We start from the raw sequence: 15556 nt of genomic DNA, 5'->3' as shown, positions 1-15556 counted from the left end.
TTTTAAATTGTCTCTATAGTTTTGCCTTTTCCAAAATGTCAGATAGTTGGAATCATATTGTGTATTAGTCTACGCAGGCTGTCACAAGATACCACTGAGTGAGCGGTTAAACAACAGAAATTTATTTGTTCACAGTTCTGGAGACTAGAAATCCAAGATCAAGGTGCTATTGGGGTTGGTTTCTTCTGAGACTGCTCTTCCTGACTGTCCCTGCATGTTCATGCTCTGTGCACATACACAAAGAGAGAGAACTCTGGTGTCTCTTACTCTTCTTATAGGAATACCAGTCCTCTTGACTTAAGGTCCCACCCCTAAGACCTCATTTAACCTTAATTACCTCTCTAAAGGCCCTATCTACAAATAGAGTTAGGTTGTGGGTTAGGGTTTCAACATGAATTTCAAGAATACATAATTCAATCCATAACACTCTACCCTCTATCCCCCTAAAATTCATGTCCTTTGTACATGCAAGATGCATTCACTCCATCCCACAGCCCCAAAAGTCTTAACTCAGCCTAAATATTATCTGAATCAGGTATCTTAAGTATGAATCACCTGAAGGCAAAATTCCTCTCCAGCTATGAACCTATAAAACCACATAAATTATGTGCTTACAAAATACAATGGTGGGGCTGGGCATGGTGGCTCATGCCTGTAATACCAGCATTTTGGGAGGCCAAGGCTGGTGGATCACCTGAGGTCAGGAGTTCGAGACCAACCTGACCAATATGGTGAAACCCTGTCTCTACTAAAATACAAAAATTAGTGAACAGGGTGGCATGCACTTGTAGTCCTGGCTACTTGGGAGGCTGAGACAGGAGAATTGCTTCAACTCAGGAAGCAGAGGTTGCAGTGAGCTGAGATTGCGCCACTGCACTCGAACCTGGGTGAGAGAGTGAGACTCTCTCTCAAAAACAAAAACCCAGAAACCTAAAAACAAAATGCAATGGTAGGACAGGCATGGGATACACATTCTCATTCAGAAAGGGAGAAATTAGGCCAGGCTTGGTGGCTCATGCCTGTAATCCTAGCACTTTGGGAGGCTGAGGTGGGCGGATCACCTGAGGTCAGGAGTTTGAGACCAGCCTGGCCAACATGACGAAACCCCATCTGTCTCTACTAAAAATACAAAAATTAGCTAGGCGTGGTGGCGCATGCCTGTAATCCCAGCTACTTGGGAGGCTGAGGCAGGAGAATTGCTTGAACCCGGGAGGCAGAGGTTGCAATGAGCAGAGATTGTGTCACTGTATTCCAGCCTGGGCGACATAGCAAAACTACATCTAAAAAAAAAGGCAGGGGAGAAATTGGAAAGAAGAGGGGGTGATAGTCCCCAGGCAAGTCCAAAACTTAGCAAGTCAAATTCCATTAGGTCTTAAGGCTCAAGAATAATCTTCTTGGCTGGGCGTGGTAACTCACGCCTGTAATCCCAGCACTTTGGGAGGCCAAGGCAGGCAAATCACCTGAGCTCGGGAGTTCAAAACCAGCGTGACCAACATGGAGAAACCCCATCTCTAATAAAAATTACAAAATTAGCCGGGTGTCGGAGCGCATGCCTGTAATCCCAGCTACTCAGGAGACTGAGGCAGGAGAATCTCTTGAACCCAGGAGGCGGAGGTTGCGGTGAGCCGAGATCTTGCTATTGTACTCCAGCCTGGACACCAGAGCGCAACTCTGTCTCTCTCTCTCTCTCTCTCACACACACACACACACATACACACACACACACACACACACACACAAGAATAATCCTTTTTGGCCTTAAGGCTCAAGAATAATCCTCGTTGGCCTTTTGTGTCCACTGGGGTGGCAGCAACACCCCTATAGCCCTAGGTAGTGGCCCTTCCACCTTGGCTTTTGGTGGAGGCCCCAGCCATACAGCTCTTTGCTATGGTCTTGCCCCTGAGGCACTGGATGGGAGTAGCCTGGTCTGCTGAAACCATGAAGGGGAACCTCCGCTCTGAAACCGAGGAAGAAACAGCCTTGCTTCCTGGACTGGAGGAGGGAGTGGCAAACCTGAATTGCTCTCAGAGTCATTTTTCTTTATCTCTGAAGGATAAAGCATTTTTACAGTCAAATAGCTCTATTATCTAATCCTGCAGAATCCCAGACATCCAAAAGCCTTCCTTTATTCCATTGTGTTCCTGTTTCTTTGGTGCAAACTGGCAGTGTCTCTGCGGGTATAATCCCCTCTCTATTGTGGTGCTGCTGAGATGACTGATTAGCTCTATGAGTAATCTCCTTATGGACTGATTGTCCCACCACGCCCTTGGTATTCTCTCCAGAACATGCTTCTCATTTTTTTGGAAATATGGATAGGTTAAGAATTTTCCAAATCATCAGTTTCTGGTTCCTTTTTGCTTAACAGTTCTTTCAATGTATTTCACCTCTTGCATTTTATTATAAGCAGTAAGGAGAAGCCAGGTTGCACCTGCAAGATCTTGCCTAAATATCTCCTCAGCTAAATTTCCAATTTCATTGCTCATAAGTTCTACCTTTCACAAAACACTAAACACAATGCAATCAAGTTCCCTGCCACTTTATAACAAAGTTTGCCTTTCTTCTAGTTTCCAACAGCCTGTTCCTTGTTTCAATCTGATACCTCACCAGAAGCACCTTTAACACCTATATTCCTAACAAAGGTCCCTTCAAGGCAATCTAGGCTCTCTCTAACATGCATCTCAAAATTCTTGTAGCCTCTACCCATTACCCAGTTCCAAGGACACTTACACATTTTTAGGTATTTGTTACAGCAGCATCTCACTTCTCAGTATTTAAAATCTGTCATCTGCTTGGGCTGCCATAACAAAATACTGCACACTGGGTGGCTTAAAAAAAGAAATTTATTTTCTCACAGCTCTGGAGGCTAGAAATCCAAGATATAGGCTCTATCAGGGTTGGTTTCTGGTGAGGCCTCTCTTCCTGGCTTGTACATGGCTGCCTTCTTGCTGTGTCCTCACATGGCCTCTTCTCTGCAGAGAGAGTGGGAGAGAGAGGTGGGAGAGGGAGAGGAAGGAAAATGGGGGAAGAGGAAGGAAAATGGGGGAAGAGGAAAGAAAATGGGGGGAGAGAAAGCAGGGGAGAGGAGGAGCTCTCCTATCTCTCTTTTTTGTTTTTTGAGATAGGGTCTTGCTCTGTCACCCAGGCTGAGTGCAGTGGTGTAATCATAGTTCATTGAGTCACAATCTCCTGAGCTCAAGCAATCTTCCCACCTCAACTTCCTGAGTACCTGGGACTACAGGCACATGACAACATGCCTGGCTAATTTTTTAAAATTGTATCTTTTGTAGAGATGGGGTCTTACTATGTTGCCCAGGCTGGTTTTGAGCTGCTAGGCTCAAGTGAGCCTCCTGCCTTGTCCTCCCAAAGTGCTGGGATTACAGGCATGAGCCACTGCCCTGGCCCCTTTGTCTTCTTGAAAGGACAACAGTTTCATTGGACCACACTGTCACCTAATCTAACTTTACCTCGTAAAAGTCCTGTCTCCAAATACAGTAGTCACATTGTGAGTTAAGGCTTCAACATATAAATTTGGGAAGACACAATTCAGTCTATAACATACTATGTGTAGCCTTTCAAACTGGTTTCTTTCACAAAGCAAAATGCACTTAAGATTTCTTCATGTCTTGTCATGGCTTGACAGCTCATTTCTTTTTTTTTTTTTTTTTTTTTTTTTGAGATGAAGTCTCACTGTGTTGCCCAGGCTGGAGTGCAGTGGCACAATCTTGGCTCACTGCAACCTCGGCCTCCCGGGTTCAAGCGATTTTCCTGCCTTAGCGTCCTGAGTAGCTGGAACTACAGGTGCACACCACCACGCCTGGCTAATTTCTGTATTTTTAGTAGAGACAGGTTTTCACCATGTTGGCCAGACTAGTCTTGAATGCCTGACCTCAGGTGATCCACCCACCTCAGCCTCTCAAAGTGATGGCATTACAGGCATGACACTGCGCCCAGCTGCTCATTTCTTTTTATCACTGAATAATGTGCTATTGTATAGGTATATCTGTGTGTTTATCCATTCATCAATTTGAGGATATCTGGATTGCTTTAAATTTTTACCAATTATGAATAAAGTAGCTATAAACATTCTTGTGCAGGTTTTTGTGTGGATGTACATTTTCAACTCTTTGGGGTAAATACGTTTTCCATCCATATGTATTAGTTGATTTTTGAGCGTTGAATGAGCCTATATACCTAGAATTAGTCCTGCTTGGTTGTGATGAAGTATAGATCTGCATTTTACTTTGATTTTTTTTTTTTTTTTTTTTTAAAACAGTCTCTTTTTTTTTCCCCGGCTGGGGGGGGGTGGCGTGGTCTCGGCTCACTGCAACCTCCACCTCCCGGTTCAAGCAATTCTCTGCCTCAGCCTCCCGAGTAGCTGGGATTACAGGCGCCCGCCACAACACCTGGCTATTTTTTTTTTTTTTTTTTTTTTGTATTTTTAGTAGAGATGGGGGTTTCACCATCTTGGCCAGGCTGGTCTTGAACTTCCGACCTCATGATCCACCTGCCTCGGCCTCCCAAAGTGCTGGGATTACAGGCATGAATCACTGTGCCTGGCCTGAAGGGTATTTTCAAAATAACATGGATAAAAGAATGTATGTTTGAGAGATTTTGTAATAAAATGTTGGAAAAATTAGAACTCTATATAGATTAAGACTGTAAAGCCAGAGACAAATATAAAAACAAAAGTGATTTGATTTGTAGTCATTTTGTTATTGTGAGTACTTTTTTCTTTCTTCAATTTAGAGCACTGAGTATTTCTACAACTTTTTTTAAAAAACACATCAGTGAGACCAGGCACAGTGTCTCATGCCTGAATTTCAGCACTTTGGGAGGCTGAGGTAGGGGGATTATTTGAGGCCAGGGTTTGATACCAACCTGAGCTATATAGCGAGACCTCATCTCTACACAAACTAAAAAGTTAGCCAGGCATGGTGGTGCCTGCTTGTGGTCCCAGCTACTTGGGAGGCTGAGGTGGGAGGATTGCTCGAGCCCGGGAAGTCAAGATTGTAGTGAGCCATGATTGTACCACTGCTCTACAACTGGGGTGACAGAGCAAGACGCTGTCTTTAAAAAAAAAAACAAACTGGTAAATCCCACTGAATTTTTAAAAAAGTGCTTATAATTCTCTGCAAATGTGTTTCTATTTTAAAACTCACTTTCTGGTTAAGAGCCTAAAGCTCAAAATTCCATCCAATATAACTGTTTTTCACTAACATCAGAAATTCTCCTTCTCTGAACCCTATTGCTTTTTCTTTCTTATTTACTTAAAAAAATCTAGTTAAATACATAATTAATTCAATTTTCCCCTAATGTTCTAATTTTTTATGAACACACTTGGCATTATAGGGAAAAAGTGTCTGCCACTCGCCCTGTCTGTTCATCACCATGTGAATTTGGCAAATGATTCCTCCTCTGATCTTGAAGTTCTGTAAATATAAGCTATAGGTTTCTGTATTTGCATTATTCTTTTACCGCAACTCCAGAAAACATTTTTTATGAGAAAAAAGGGTTACATTTCCTATTACAGATGTTTTTAATAAGAAAATTTCACAATCAGATATCTACATCCAGAAATACCAAAGGAAATGTTTATTGTGGCATTTTTCTCAGTTTCAATTATTTTCAACATCATTTAAGGATAATTTGACTTTTCAAAGGAGTAAGTTTAATTATTTGCTATGCTCAAGTTATTGTGCTACTATGGGAAATGTAAAAATGAAATAAATAAGGCCTTGTTGATATAGTTTGGCTGTCTCCCCACCTAAATCTCATCTTGAATTGTAGTTTCCATAATTCCCACGTGTTGTAGGAGGGACCAGGTGGCAGATAATTGAATCATAGGGGTGGCTACCCCCCTACTGTTCTTCTGGTAGTGAAGAAGTCTCATGAGACCTGATGTTTTCATAAGGGGTTTCCCCTTTCCTTGGTTTTTATTCTCTCTCTTGCCTGCTGCCATGTAAGATGTACCTTTCACCTTCTGCCATGATTGTGAGACCTCCCCAGCCATGTGGAACTGTGAGTCCACTAAACCTCTTTTTCTTTATAAATTACCCAGTGTCTTTATCAGGTATGTCTTTATCAGCATCATGAAAATGGACTAATACACCTGTCCTCATAGTGCAGATTTTCCAACTTTTCAAACATCACCTATGATGGCTGTAAGAGCAATACCAGCAGAGGAAGGAGGGAGGTTAGTTGAACTGACTTTGTGGAGAAGAGAACATTTGAGCTTAGATGCAAAGCAGCTTTAGGGGAAAGGTTTCTTAGTAAGGGCTCTGCAAAGAAAATGAACTAATAGGATGTAGATACAGGATAGAGAAATTTATTTTTAGGAATTGACTTATGCAGTTGTGGAGGCTGGCAAGTCCAAAATCGGCAGGCTAGGCCAGCAGGCTGGAGACTCAGGGAAGAGTAGCAGCTTAAGTCCAAAGGCAGTCTGCTGGCAGAATTTCTTCTTACTTACAGAAGGTCATCCTTTTTTCTATTAAGTTCTCCAACAGATTTGATGAGGCCCACCCATATCAGGAAGGGTTACCTGCTTTACTCAGAGTCTGCTGATTTAAATGTTAACTCCATATAAAAAGTACCTTCACAGGAATATCTAGAATAATGTTTGACCAAATAGCTGGGTACTATGGCCTAGCCAAATTGACACAAAAAATTAACCATTGCAGTGGGATAAGCATGTTCTCAGGCTTAGGGAAGAATTGAAGCTTTGTAATAGGGATAATTTGCAATGGGGACAATTCATGAAGCAACGCCAGAGGGAAAGGAGAGGGGGACAATCAAGGTCACACAGAGAGGGGATGGGCTTAAAAAGAAGGGTGGTAAAGGATGGCTTGGGTGCCAGAATAATTGTGAGAAGAAGGCAGAAATGCTTATTCACATCAGATAGCTTTGATCTCTCAGGGAAAAATGGGGTATTTGATGGAGGGAAGGGCTGGGAGCCAGTGGCAGCTACAAGCACATCTTGGGGACAAGGATGGTGTTGGAGAATATGGAAAAGTATTAGGAAGGAATAGCACTCAGGCACTCAGAATAAAATTTGTTTTAAGAAGTGTTGACCCTAAGTTGGCTTTCTCACCCTCTTCTCTTTTTTTTTTTCCCAGCATGATTTCTAAAAGAAGTGTGGAATTATAGCAACTGGAATTTGAATCCCAGAAACTCACTCACTTACCTACTATGTGACCTTGGGAAAATTACCTAAACTCTTATAGCCTCTGTTATGAAGAGTTATTAAAATGACCTGTGTAAAAGTGTCTGGGATAGTGAGTGGTACTCAACCAGAGGCGATTTTACCTCTCAAGGGATAGTTGGTGATGTCTGGAGACATTTTTTATTGTAAACAGCTGGACAGTGAGGCATGGTGCAAAGATGTGCTATTGGTATCTAGCATGTAGAGGCAAGGGATGCTGCTAAGCATCCTACACTGCACAGGACAGCCACTTACAATAAAAAATTATGCAGAATTGGCATTATCCAACATGCCAATGACTCAGGCATTATACACAGTAAATGTTGAGTACTGTCTACTAATCATGGTAAACCAAATTGAACAGAATTTTTCCCATAAGTGACCACATCTGAAGGTTTGTTTTCTACAGTGTTGAAAATGCTCTTCCTTTTGAAGAAGGTTAAAGCGTAGAGACACACACAAAAAGCAAACTCTATTCAGAAACTCTTACACAAATAAAATATTCCATTCAATTCAAGAAATACCCAAAGTCCAGCTCTCTGATATTTGTTTTGAAAAGCTTTGGGCTAAGACAGACTTGAGATTTAATGTACTGTGCTCCATGAGCCAGACTTTGAGGGGAACTTTCAAGTGATTTGGATTTACATTTGTAAATGCATTTATACATTTTCCCAATATTGGTGATATATTTAGAAATAAAACAGAGAACTCAGCAAATCAAATGATTCTGTTTTATCTAGTCCTATGTGGAATTGCTTGGCTAGGAATAAAATACTCTAGGCAATTTCAGTGCCAACATAGTACAGCTTTATCTGAAATGTCTTAGTATCTCTTTCTCAGAAGTACAGATACTAAACAAATATGCAAATATAAGGTGATTTTAGTTCCGTTGAAGTGATTTGACCATATTTGTGTCAAAAGTTCAAGTAGTTTCCATCATATTTGTGGGGCAGGGAGGGAGCAGCGACTCTGTAAATACATTAGCTAGTTAGCTAGCTCTTAGTAATGCTATCACATCTAAACCCTGCATTTATTTAATCCTTTCCTTTATGTTTTGGGCAAAACTTGCTAGACAAACCAACAAACAAAAACAAAAAAAATTTACAGAAACATACAAAAATAAGGGCTTCTATTCGTCAAATTAAATGTGGCTAGGAGGTTTGAAAACATATTTTGAATTTGATGGTTAAGTTTTAAACTACGAAGTGAGATCAGCTAAAATTGGATGAGGAAAAAACTGTGTGAGCCCTGCTGCTTGCTCACTGGACAGCAGGCCACAATTCATTCCCAGGCCTCAAGTAACTGATCAAAGTTGAGAGAAAAGGGGAAGAGACCATTATCCCCCGAACTGAACCGAGAAGTTCCAGTGGATGTTAGGGAGGGACTATAGGCCATGGCTGAAATCATCAATCATGTCACCTTTGTGACACCATGAGCAGGGGTAGAGAGTGATTTTGAAAAGTAGCTGCCATTTATTGAGAGCCTACTATGGGCTCTCATAGTAAGAGTTATAATACTTTAGATATTCTTTTATTTGATCCTGACAACACCTTTCAGGGTTGAGATTACCACTCCAATTTTTCCAATAAGAAAAATCAAGCGGAGGGAGATTAAGCACATTGCCCCAGTTCACCCAACTGGTAAATACCTGAAGCAGGATCTAGACCTAATGTGCGAGGAATGTTGAAATGGCTGAAAAAAAGTATACCTTGATTTGTGTTTGTCTATATTAAAATAGATTTATTGTGGCTTAAAAAAATGAATAAGCTTATTTTTTTCTTTTTGAGACAGCGTCTTGCTCTGGGCTGGAGTGCAGTAGTGCGATCCTAGCTCTCTGCAGCATGAAACTTCCCAGCTATAGCAATCCTCCTACCTCAGCCTCCTGAGTAGCTGGGACTACACAACATGCCACCATGCTCAGCTAATGTTTTATTATTTGCAGAGACAAGGGTTCATTTTGTTGCCCAAGCTATTGCCTCGAACTCCTAGGCTCAAGTGATCTTTCCACCTCAGCCTCCCAAAGTGCCAGGATTACATGTGTGAGCCACTGCACCTGACCCTAAACTTAATTTTAAAGAGCCTCTTTAGGTTCACATATTGTAGGGGTTTTATGCCAATTTTATAAATAATCTATAATAATATAAGAAAATTAAAATAAGTTGGAGTCCCTCAAGCTCCATATGACAACCTCATGCATCTTTTTTATGGTTATATACACACATGCAGTTTGATAAAACAGAGTCATATACATTCTTTGAAAGCTCAAAATGACATTTTTTAATACAGATGTTTTGCTTCCTCCTTAGTTCTTTCCTTCTCCGCTTACCCCCACATTCTAAAATACAGTATATTTTCTATACCTTCTCCTTTATTCACATAATCATAATCACACATATGCATTTATGTATACATATCTACATATAGATACATATGTAAGTTCTTTGGTTGTTGCTTTTCTATAAATGGGAACATCTTATATATGTTCCTCGGTGCATTTTACTTAACTACACTGAGGAAATCCCTACAATGCAGCTGGTTTGGTTCTGATTTATTCTTGACAATAGCAACATAATATCCCAGAGTATGGATATACCATAGTGTATTCAACTATTTTCCCTTTATGGGCATTCACTTTATTTCTTCTTTTCTGCTATTATACAAAAATGATTGCAATAAGTATCTCTGTACATAGCCTTAATTTATTTTGAGCCCTGAAATCCTCCCTTTCCCTAATTCCTTATGTTCAGTCACCAGCTCACTCAATTTGAACCCTGACACATCTCTGGAATCTGTTCTCTCCCCAACTCCACCTCCATGGCTACTGCCTGGTTTGAAGCTTCATAATATCTAGCTTGAACTATTTTAACAGTCTCTTAGCTGTTCTTTCTACTCCAAGTTTTAAAACTTTCTCTCTCCCAACAATTCTTCTGCTTCCAGGATTCCCTTTTTGATATGCAAACGATCCTTATCTTTTCTGGTAACCTCGCATGTAGTTTGTGCAGTTGGCTAGGAGTAAGAGAAACAATCACGCATTGGAGATGGCGAATGGAAACCAATACTCTGACAGCATATGGAGGCAACAACAAGGAGTGGTGACACCTGCCGACCTCAAGCGGGCCTGTTTCATTTGAATTGTTAGCTCCTACTTAGCTTCAGCTGACTACTGCCATGAGGGAATGTGGACCAGACTTGCCTGATGGTCTAATTTTTCTCTCACACACCAAAAAACTAGAAATCAAATTTTTAATGAAATCTTCAAATTTTCTGGCCACACCAAAACATCTGCAATCTGAAATGTTTGTCCTTAAAGACAAAATGTGGCTCAGCCTGTGAGTTATTCCCATCTCTCATTGTTCTTCTCATCTATCATCTCTTCATTGATGATTTTTTTTTTCATGATCTGTGGTTTTCTTTTTAATTATCTTTAGTCTTGCAATCACACATAATTTTAAAATTTGTGTATATCTCCACTACTTTAATCCTTTTAAGTTGGCAAAAGCACCATTCCCAATCACAAATACACAGTTCTACAGATTTATGTTTCTGAATGGCTGTTTAAAGACAATCCTAAATTATAACTTAGTTTGACTTAGATTGTAAAGAATTCAAGAGTGAAGTTTAACTTGCTACTATTTTAAAAGCATGTGACCTTATAAATTTGTAAGATGTGAGAAGTGAATAATCTTTAATATTACACATAAACCATACTAAAATGCTTTTCAATAAGTAAAAGGAACCATTTTAAATACAGGGAATTATAATTAGATTGGCATCGTTAAGGCCAAAACTCTAGACATTGCTACCTTATTTACTTTCAACCCTTGCCTTTAAGAGGCAAATGAACACAAAACACAGGAACACAGGTGAATCTTGCTTGGTACTGAGACAGTGAAGGAATTTCCCTAGTAATTTAAATATATTCACAGAACCAGCTATATAAATCTAAATATAAAACCAATCTCCAGTAAGTTTTAAGATGGCACTCACCATCTTTGCGAAAAGTTGAACATTACTAACAAAGTCTAATCATATCTTTAGAAGGGGTAAACAGTGATAGCATTTACTGAATTGGAATTACTATTAAAATTCAAAAACTGAACATACTCATTTAACCACAAGCCAGTCTTAGTTTTAAATCAGGACTGCTCAACAAAATATTCTGTCAGTCATTCATGATCTGAATTCTGGTGTATGAAATCTATTAAAGTATGGTACACATAAAAAAGTCACGAGACATTTGTTTTGTAATAAATAAGGCAGTGGCCAATTATTACTCATTAGTAGCTTTTTTGAGATAAGCTATCAAGTCTGCCCTTTCTTCCTTCTTCTTAATGCCAACAAAGATCATTTTTGTTCCAGGGATGTACTTCTTGGGATTCTCCAAATACTCCATCAGTGTATCCTCTCCCCAGGTGATGCCTTTGTTCTTATTGGCGGCTGTGTTAGATTATCCAGGGGCCTGACCTGTCTTCCGCCCGAAGAGACCATGGAGATTTGGCCCAGTCTTGTGCTTGCCTCCCTTTTCAACGGTGTGGCACTGGAAACACTTCATAATAAAAATCTTGCCTTTCTCAACATCACCCATATTTAATTCTCTTTTTAGTCGCTGGCACAATGAAGATTCCCGCTCCGAAGCAGGACGTCCCCACTCTCTAACTTCACTGATGATTTTTTATTCATCCTCTAGGAGGTTACCTAAATGTGATGAAGGTTATTTGATTTAATGGATGCTTCATCTCTGGATCTAGTGAGAATCTTGGGGCATTATAAGAAAGAGAAGGAACTGGTTACAGTGGCTCACGCCTGTAATCCTAGCACTTTGGGAGGCTGAGGCAGGCAGATCACTTGAGGTCAGGAGTTCGAGACCAGCCTGACCAATATGGTGAAACCCCACCTCTACTAAAAATACAAAAATAAGCTGGGTGTGGTGGCACGTGCCTGTAGTCCCAGCTACTCGGGAGGCTGAGGCAGGGCAGGAGAATCGCTTGAGCCTGGGAGGCAGAGGTGGCAATGAGCCAAGATTGTGCCACTGCACTCCAGCCTGGGCGATAGAGCAAGATTCCATGTCAAAAAAGAAAAAAAAAAAAAAAGAAAAAGAAAAAGAAAGAAAGGGAAGGGAAAGTATAACAGAGAGAAGCTGACATTAGAGGTACCATGGTCTCTTGCCTTTCCTGGGAGTGAAGTGGAAGCACAAAAACCAGTCATATGTCACTCACTAGACTGCTCCTGGGGCCAATTCCTGGCTCTCCTTATTAAGCACTTATGTGCCAGGCCACAGCTAAGGGTGTCCACATACATTCTTCATTTGCTCCTCATAACCACTCTTCCAGACAACATTTATCATGCTAACTTTCAAATGAGGGAAGAGGGACTCCCAGAGGTTAAGTGGCTTGGCCCAAATCACATGGCAGATAAGTGGTAGTGTTCAGGTTCAAACCTTAGTTTCCTAATCCCAGATATATTTCCATTGAGTACGCTGTTCTTATCCATAGTGGGTTCAGTTCCATATTCAGAGGCCATGCAGAAGGAGGAGGAATAGCCTTCATTCTTCTTGACTGGGTATGTGATTAACTAGGTGGTTTGCCCAGGATATTTGACTCTGATAAATCTCTTTATTGAAGGCTTATTCATGTCCTCTAGTTATTTAATCATCATTTCCAGAACCAAGAAAACATGTCATAATAAAATATAAAACAAAAAGCTATCATAAATTTCCTAACTTGGAATATAAATGACTGATCCATTAGCCTTAATTTACATGCCTATGAATTAAACTTTACAAGAGTCTCTCTCCTCTGGCAATGTCCTGTGAAATCCTGTCTCTGGGAGACTTTCTGGTTGGGGCCCAGTGCTTTAGTCCTGGCTGCATTTCCTGGAGTTCATGTCCTCTTCAGATTTTTAATTTATATTTATTTATGATGCTTCTAGGTTAAGTCTCTGGTTTCTGTAAGAAATCCAGTTTCCTCTGATAATTCTCTCTATTGTGTCTAAACTACAGATGAGAGTGGTAGAATGTCTTGATTCTGGTTCATTTGATTTTCTCAGTTAACATTTGTTAAATATCTACGTTGCAGGTACTGTACTTAGTGCTGCATATATAAAAGTTTTGCTGCCCTTGAAGCTGTCCTATCTGAGAGGCAGACATGGAAAAAAATAATTCCCGAACAGTGTGGCAAGTACCCAGGACCAGTGCTGGCACAAACGCAGCAGAGAGATCAACACTGCCTATCAGAAAGAACAGGACCAAATGGAGGAGGGGCTGCACTGATGGACCCAACTTTCAGATTTTTGGGGGAACACATCATTGCATTTCCTTGGGCCACCCAAAAAGACAGAGAAAGCCAATGGTTTTGCAGATTTGTGGAGCGCCAGCAACTGTTCCTCAAATGAGCAGATCATAGGTGGCTTCTATCAGAATATATCTAATTTGAGGACAAATGCTACCTTATCTTTTTTTTTCTTATTACATCTGCTTAATTTTCTTAGTCTGCCTTAACCAAGGGACCCCTAGGTTTTTAAACAGGCAGAACCATACAACCTAATAAATAATAAAGAGGGTTTTGATAAAACCTTGGGATTAAAAGTTAACAGGAAGATTAGAGCCACAGCAATTCAGGTCCCTCTACAAGGTTGAGTCATCACTTAGAGCTTCACCATGGACCATGAAACATCTCCTCTTCCTGTCTTTCCACAGCTAAAACTTTCCAAGTGCATTTCCATGATAAATAAGATTTAGTCTTGGATAGAGATTTATTCTATTTTGGTCTCAGCCTCTTGGGAAATCAAGTGTAGAAGAAAAGGCTAAGTAGTGCAGCCTTAATCATAGCCAGGCCTGACAGTGGTCACCGCTTTTCTTCTATAGAGGCCACTGTACCCCTCTCACGACCTGAAATGTGACAGAAGATGTGTTCTGGGCCTCTTGGTTCCATTTCCGGAGAAGCATACAAATGCCTCCATTAAGCTGGGGACCTCACAAAGGACAAATAGTTATCAATTTTGTTGGTGCATTAATCAAGAATTTGGGTTGTATTAAAAGTAATTTGATAAAGTCTTTGGTCACAATAATCACAATAATTGAAGATAAAGTCTAAGAGCTTGAGGAGACACGGCTAGAAACTTTGTTATGAGTTTAATTTTTTTAACTGATAACATTTCCTACAATGCATTATTTCCTAAAATGGTAAGAGTTATATTATACAAAGTTTTCATTCCCATGTGGAAAGCTGGTTGAGAAACACTGGAAAATTATAGGACCATCACTATAAGACCAGAACGAGGAATTTGATAGGTTGAGAATCTAGTTTGGTATGGGTGTCAGAATTGCTCATACTTTGCTATAGAAAACCTGAGGGGCCGGACTAGGCCAGGAGAAGAAATCTTGATTAAGAGAAGCCAGAATTCTGGCCAGGCATGGTGGCTCACTTCTGTAATCACAGCACTTTGAGAGGCTAAGGCAGGAGGATCGCTTGAGGCCAGGACATCAAGACCAGCCGGGGCAACATAGCAAGATCCTGCCTCTACAAAAGAAATAATTAAAAAAGCTGGGTGAGATGGCATGTGCCTGTGTACCTGGGAGGTGGAGGTGGGAGAATTGCTTGAGCCCAGAATTTGAGGTTACTGTCAGCTATGATCCTGCCGCTGCACTCCAGCCTGGGTGACAGAGTGAGAATTAAAAAACCCTGTCTCTAAAAATTTAATGAATTAACATTTTTTAAAAATAAGGAGGAAGCCAGAAACCTAGAACTAGAAAAAGAGTAAATATGAAGCATCAGGACCAGATGAAGTAAAGCGATACATTTTGAAAACAGTCAAACCAATAAGACAACCTGGAATAGATCCAGAAATAGGGTGCAAGAGGGCTTGGGGTCAAAAGTTCAGGAAGGGGGGCATGAAAATGAGAGAGCCCTGGAAGTCTGCTTTCTGTGATGCCAATAGAGAATGGTGAATAAAGTGAAGGAAGCAGACCTGGGTCCACAGTGAATCCTTCTGGATTTATACAGTGTTAGAATCCCAAAAATGTTTGAGAGCTGCAGGCCTTGGAACTCCTCCAGCTCAACCATCTCAATTTACAGATGAAAAAGCAGAGGCCCAGGGCACACAGCTATTTAGTGTCAGGCAGGATTCCCATTCTGCGTTCTGGGCTTTCTCTGTGACTTCACACTCCAGCTGACTAGCAAACTGTTTAGTTCCACGTATAATCCAGCAGCTACTATATGCCAGGCCCTATGGTAGATGGTGGTGATTCAAAGATACATGTGGCTATTATGATCTAATTGGTGAGGCAGAGAGCTTCAAAACTAATTCTAACTGGTAAAAATTACCAATGGATTTAATATATGGGTAAATGCATATGTTAAC

General features: G+C 40.6%; 1 pseudogene; it reads right to left on the bottom strand.

Annotated features, from left to right (window-relative positions):
* Positions 1-11444: 11444 nt before the first annotated feature.
* Positions 11445-12077, bottom strand: LOC108585506 (annotated as a pseudogene).
* Positions 12078-15556: the final 3479 nt, after the last annotated feature.

This window comes from Papio anubis, unplaced genomic scaffold (assembly GCF_008728515.1).
Source record: "Papio anubis isolate 15944 unplaced genomic scaffold, Panubis1.0 scaffold195, whole genome shotgun sequence".
NCBI lineage: Eukaryota > Metazoa > Chordata > Mammalia > Primates > Cercopithecidae > Papio > Papio anubis.
This window is presented reverse-complemented; position numbering and strand designations above follow the sequence as displayed.